The following is a 7,258-nucleotide window of genomic DNA, read 5'->3' as shown; positions in this document are numbered from 1 at the left end:
CATATGCTGCTTTGCCTCCATTACAGTTAACTTGTTTTAAATGATTTACATGTACCTGACATTACATTTGTATACTGTAGTAAAATACAGGTATCTTAAGAGATAAATACTATAAATTGACTTTGTAACTTCTGTGCATCAAGATCAATCACACCTGAAGATTGTTTCTGATGAGAGCAGAGCATGAGAGCATCTCACGCATATAATTTGATTGACAGTTTACTTGATTGTTGCCGATGAAAGCATCTCGCGAGTGTAACACTTTTATTATTATTATTATATTTATTTCGATTGACAGTTCTCAACTTTCAAACACTAGCGTGATAAGGGACTTCTGTTAAACTTTCCCGCCACCTGAATAATACATCTCGGGTGGCAAGTCATTTTTCATATTGATGAGTTGAAAATCATCATCATTAGCTTTGCAACATTTTATATACACTTTCTATTTTTACAGGGCTGTCAAGTCAGTGAAGGAAGCGACCTATTTCTGTCGTTCTGTCAAATCTTTCAGGAGCAATAGTTTACGTTGGCTAGCTAACCAATTTATCGCTTGCTAATATTTTCTGACATGAGATATTTCTAAGTTTTTCCCCATTTATTAACTAGTAGCCTATAGCCAGCTAGAAACAAAAATGATATATACTTCCAAGACATTGTGCCTATCAATATGAAAGCCGCTGAGGATCAAGTTGTGGAGGATGAGGCCGGATACCAAGATGATGAGGTAACATTAACCTGGCTAGCTAGCTAAACTCTTTTAACACATTCAACCCAGAGGCGCAACATAGCGAGACGTGCGAAACAGGCCGAGTTTGAAGTTTGAGAAGGGAACAATTCTTTCTTAGTTAATTTTCTCGACATCTAAAGGCACAACGTAAATTCGTGCCAATGTTAAGTAGTGACAAACTGACACGTTTTCATTTTCGTCAAAAACAACGTATTGAAGGAGTGCCTTTGATTTTGACAGCCTGCACATACCCAGTTTGACTCGAGACGACCGTTAGACCCGATGACGTGTTTCTACACATTCGTTTATGCTACGTTCACTTTCTTGTCGAAACTAAAAAACTTCGACATTTCCGACTTGCTAACTGGTTGAACGTGACACGTGTATTTTGTTACCAAATCACCTTATACCACCCACCACTGCGACCTGTATGCGCTAGGCGGCTGGCCCTCGCTCCATATTCGTCGCCAGACCCACTGGCTCCAGGTCATCTATAGGTCTATGCTAGGTAAAGCTCCGCCTTATCTCAGTTCACTGGTCAAGATAACAACACCCACCCGAAGCACACGTTCCAGCAGGTATATCTCACTGATCATCCCCAAAGCCAACACCTCATTTGGTCGCCTTTCCTTCCAGTTCTCTGCTGCCAGTGACTGGAACAAATTGCAAAAATCGCTGAAGTTGGAGACTTTTATTTCCCTCACCAACTATCTGAGCAGCTAACCAACCGCTGCAGCTGTACATTGTCCATCTGTAAATATCCCACCCAATCTACCTACCTCATCCCCATACTGTTTTTATTTTATGTACTTTTCTGCTCTTTTTCACACCAGTATCTCTACTTGCACATCATCATCTGCTAATTTATCACTCCAGTGTTAATCTGCTAAATTGTAATTATTCACTCCTATGGTCTATTAATTGCCTACCTCCTCATGCCTTTTGCACACACTGTATATAGACTCTTTTTTCTACTGTGTCATTGACTTGTTTATTGAGTTATTGGCTTGTTTATTGTTTACTCCATGTGTAACTCTGTGTTGTTGTCTGTGTCACACTGCTTTGCTTTATCTTGGCCAGGTCGCAGTTGCAAATGAGAACTTGTTCTCAACTACCCTACCTGGTTAAATAAAGATGAAAATAAATACATCAATAATAAATAACTTACAACCTATTAGCAAGTCAGACATTTCTGAGTTTCCTAATTCCGACAAGCACCTGAACGCGGCATTAGCTAGCCAACGTCGCGGTGACATCACCTACAAGTGGGGATTTCTATTTTAGAAATTGAATTAATAGAATGGACGTCCGCATTTAAGGCAATTATGTCATAATGGGTGGACTGGCGAGTATACCCATAGGAGCAAATCAGGAATTAAAAGCAGGAAATGTACCCATCAATCTGTGCTGTGATATTTTGAATCAACTCAACTGACATTACAAAAAGTACATTCCATTGCATGACAGCTAACATCATTTGAATGAACATTCTACATTACCATGGAAACGATTGCATCACAATGGAAATTATTGTCACAATAATAGGCAGCCATTGCCAGTGTACCCATGAGTTTGCCAGCCAAATCGCCAGGGTTAGAGTATCCAAGCCCATTCTATTTCTATGATTTCTTAGAGCTGGCCAGGTTGTTGTTCTAAAACCCGGAAATGAGTGACCTCTGGTTTGTTCAGCCATCCCTAACCGAAGAATAAATGGGAAAATAATAGAGTTTTGTAATAAACACCGAAAATAAAATCTCAGGTTAACACAGGCATAAGATATCTCATACATTTTGTTCTATGAGATTAAAGCAGTCAGTTAACATGACCTTTATGAATTATGAAGCCTTTATGTGCTTTATGCATAGCCATGAGAAATAGGGGTGCCGAAGGTGCTGCCGCACCCCCTGAAAAATCTGAAAAAAAAAAAAATTAATACAAAATATATATATATATTTTTTAAATATATTGTTTCTCAAAAGTAGTGCACTGGGCCTTTACTGGTATTAGTGGACTGATATAGAGGTCTGTAGTGCAGGCAAAACATTTTTTTCAACTTATCAGCTTTGACAAAAAAGGTAGTTGTATAATGAAGAACAATATCTTGCAGGATTCAATAGTTGGAATTGTAAGAGTTGTTGCCCTGACCCTGTCGCTGTGATTGTCATCCAAATAGGATCCAGAAAGAACAAAACCCTGTCTGTCCTCAAACATTTACATCAAAAGGTGCAAAGTTATGGGCAAAGACACAAAATATCTACATCAAATTACATATTGTTCTTGATCAAATAACATGGAAAACAATTTTTTGGGGGGCAGTATTAATTTACCATCCTTACAAACTACTTAATGTGAATGTACATTACTGTATTATACATAGGCTGGTGGTCATCCAGGTTTGTACCTGTAGACTTTCCATCACTATGAAGAATAACAATGCACAATACAGTAAATGAGTATATTGAGACATCAAGTGGTTTGTGATGATGTGGCTAAATTGGTAGAGGATGGCATTTGCAATGTTAGGGTTGTGGGTTCCATTCCCATGGGGGACCAGTATGAAAATGTGCACTCACTACTGTAAGTTGCTTTGGATAAGAGCTTCTACTGAAAAGGAATGAATAGACCATTCCAGTTAACACATAGAAATAAGTTTCATTTGCAAAGTATTTAAAGAAACTAGAAAACATACTGTATATCAAACAAGTATTTTCATATTCCACAAGTATTATCAGATACTACACAGGCTCTAATCGTACTACGCTGGCTCAGATGCTCGTCGGATGTGGCAGGGCTTGCAAACTATTACAGACTACAAGGGGAAGCACAGCTGAGAGCTTCCTAGTGACACGAGCCTACCAGACGAGCTAAATAACTTCTATGCTTGTTTCGTGGCAAGTAACACTGAAACATGCATGAGAGCATCAGCTGTTCCGGACGACTGTGTGATCACGCTCTCAGCAGCCGATGTGAGTAAGACCTTTAAACTGGTCAATTAAACAGGTCAACATTCACAAGGCCGCAGGGCCAGACGCATTACCAGGATGTGTACTCCGAGCATGCGCTGACCAACTGGCAAGTGTCTTCACTGACATTTTCAACCTCTCCCTGGCTGAGTCTGTAATACCAACATGTTTCAAGCAGACCACCATTGAAAGGTTGGTCATGGCTCACATCAACACCATTATCCCAGAAACTATAGACCCACTCCAATTCGCATATCGCCCCAACAGATCCACAGATGATGCAATCTCTATTGCACTCCACACTGCCCTTTCACCCATGGAGAAAAGGAACACCTACAGTTGAAGTCGGAAGTTTACATACAACTTAGCCAAATGCATTTAAACTCTGTTTTTCACAATTCCTGACATTTAATCCTAGTGAAAATTCCCTGTCTTAAATCAGTTAGTATCACCACTTTATTTTAAGAATGTGAAATGTCAGAATAATAGTGGAGAGAATTATTTATTTCAGCTTTTATTTCTTTCATCACATTCCCATTGGGTCAGAAGTTTATATACACTCAATTGGTATTTGGTAGCATTGCCTTTAAATTGTTAACTGTTAGTTGGTGGTTGAAGATATCCCTCTAGTGGTGTGGGGGCTGTGCTTTGGCAAAGTGGGTGGGGTTATATCCTTCCTGTTTGGCCCTGTCTGGGGGTATCATCGGATGGGGCCACAGTGTCTCCTGACCCCTCCTGTCTCATCCTCCAGTATTTATGCTGCAGCAGTTTATGTGTCGGGGGGCTAGGGTCAGTTTGTTATATCTGGAGTACTTCTCCTGTCTTATCCGGTGTCCTGTGTGAATTTAAGTATGCTCTCTCTAATTCTCTCTTTCTCTCGGAGGACCTGAGCCCTTGGACCATGCCTCAGGACTACCTGGCATTGCTGCTGCTCCAGTTTCAACTGTTCTGCGGCTATGGAATCCTGACCTGTTCACCGGACGTGCTACCTGTCCCAGACCTGCTGTTTTCAACTCTCTAGAGACAGCAGGAGTGGTAGAGATACTCTTAATGATTGGCTATGAAAAGCCAACTGACATTTACTCCTGAGGTGCTGACTTGCTGCACCCTCGACAACTACTGTGATTATTATTATTTGACCATGCTAGTCATTTTTGAACATCTTGGCCATGTTATGTTATAATCTCCACCCGGCACAGCCAGAAGAGGACTGGCCACCCCTCATAGCCTGGTTCCTCTCTAGGTTTCTTCCTAGGTTCTGGCCTTTCTAGGGAGTTTTTCCTAGCCACCGTGCTTCTACACCTGCATTGCTTGCTGTTTGGGGTTTTAGGCTGGGTTTCTGTACAGCACTTTGATATATCAGGTGATGTACGAAGGGCCATATAAATGAATGGATTTGATTTAAATTGGGTCAAACGTTTAGGGTAGCCTTCCACAAGCTTCCCACAATAAGTTGGATGAATTTTGGCCCATTCCTCCTGACAGAGTTGGTGTAACTGAGTCAGGTTTGTAGGCCTCCTTGCTCGCACATGCTTTTTCAGTTTTGCCCACACATTTTCCATAGGATTGAGGTCAGGGCTTCGTGATGGCCACTCCAATACCTTGACTTTGTTGTCCTTAAGCCATTTTGCCACAACTTTGGAAGTATGCTTGGGGTCATTGTCCATTTGGAAGACCCATTTGCGACCAAGTTTTAACTTCCTGACTGATGTCTTGAGATGTTGCTTCAATATATCCACATAATTTCCCTGCCTCATAAAGCCATCTATTTTTTGAAGTGCACCAGTCCCTCCTGCAGCAAAGCACCCCCACAACATGATGCTGCCAACCCGTGCTTCACGGTTGGGATGGATTTCTTCAGATTGCAAGCCTCCCCCTTTTTCCTCCAAACATAACAATGGTCATTATGGCCAAACAGTTCTATTTTTGTTTCTTCAGACCAGAGGACATTTATCCAAAAAGTATGATCTTTGTCCCCATGTGCAGTTGCAAACCCTAGTCTGGCTTTTTTATGGCGATTTTGGAGCAGTGGCTTCTTCCTTGCTGAGCTGCCTTTCAGGTTATGTCGATATAGGACTCGTTTTACTGTGGATAATAGATCCTTTTGTACCTGTTTCCTCCAGCATCTTCACAAGGTCCTTTGCTGTTGTTCTGGGATTGATTTGCGCTTTTTGCACCAAAGTATGTTCATCTCTAGGAGACAGAACGCACCTCCTTCCTGAGTGGTATGATGGCTGCGTGGTCCCATGGTGTTTATACTTGCATATTATTGTTTGTACAGATGAACGTGGCACCTTCAGGCATTTGGAAATTGCTCCCAAGGATGAACCAGACTCGTGGATGTCTACAGGTTTTTTTCTGAGGTATTGGCTGATATCTTTTGATTTTCCCATGATGTCAAGCAAAGAGGCACTGAGTTTGAAGGTAGGCCTTGAAATTCATCCACGGGTACACCTCCAATTGACTCAAATTAATCTTCTAAAGCCTTGACATCATTTTCTGGAATGTTCCAAGCTGTTTAAAGGCACAGTCAATTTAGTGTATGTAAACTTCTGACCCACTGGAATTGTGATACAGTGAATTATAATTGAAATAATCTGTCTTTAAAAATGTTTTGGAAAAATGACTTTGTCATGCACAAAGTATATGTCCTAAACCAACTAGCAAAAACTATAGTTTGTTAACAAGAAATTTGTGGAGTGGGTGAAAAACAAGTTTTAATGAATCCAACCTAAGTGTTTGTAAACTTCCGACTTCAACTGTATGTGAGAATGCTATTCATTGACTACAGCTCATCGTTCAACACCACAGTGCCCTCAAAGCTCATCACTAAGATAAGGACCCTGGGACTAAACACCTCCCTCTGTATCTGGATCCTGGACTTTCTCAGGAGACTGAAAAGATTTGGCATGGGTCCTCAGATCCTCAAATGGTTTTACAGCTGCACCATCGAGAGCATCCTGACTGCTTCCATCACTGCTTGGTATGGCAAATGCTCGACCTCCGACCGCAAGGCACTACAGAGGGGAGTGCGTACGGCCCAGTACATCACCGGGGCCAAGCTTCCTGCCATCCAGGACCTCTATACCAGGCAGTGTCCAAGGAAGGCTCTAAGAATTGTCAAAGACTCCAGCCACCTTAGTCATTCTCTCTGCTACCACACGGCAAACAGAACCGGAGCGGCAAGTCTAGGTCCAAAAGGCTTCTTAACAGCTTCTACCCCCAAGCCTTAAGACTCCTGAACTTGTAATAAAATGGCTACCCAGACTATTTGCATTGCCCCCCCCTCCCCTCTCTTCTACGCTGCTGCTACTCTCTGTTTATTGTCTATGCATAGTCACTTTAATAACTCTACAGACATGTACATATTACCTCACTTACCTAATTATTTGTTATTCTTATCTCTTACTTTTTTTTAGGTATTTTGTTAAAACTGCACTGTTGGTTAAGGGCTTGGGAGTAAGCAATTCACTGCAAATTCTACACCTGTTGTATTCGGCACAGGTGACTAATAGATTTTGTTTTAGATTACCTGTTTTGTACAGATAATTATTAGACTCAAGTT

The sequence above is a fragment of the Oncorhynchus keta genome, chromosome 2 (assembly GCF_023373465.1).
Source record: "Oncorhynchus keta strain PuntledgeMale-10-30-2019 chromosome 2, Oket_V2, whole genome shotgun sequence".
Lineage (NCBI taxonomy): Eukaryota > Metazoa > Chordata > Actinopteri > Salmoniformes > Salmonidae > Oncorhynchus > Oncorhynchus keta.
Note: the sequence above shows the minus strand (reverse complement) of the source record.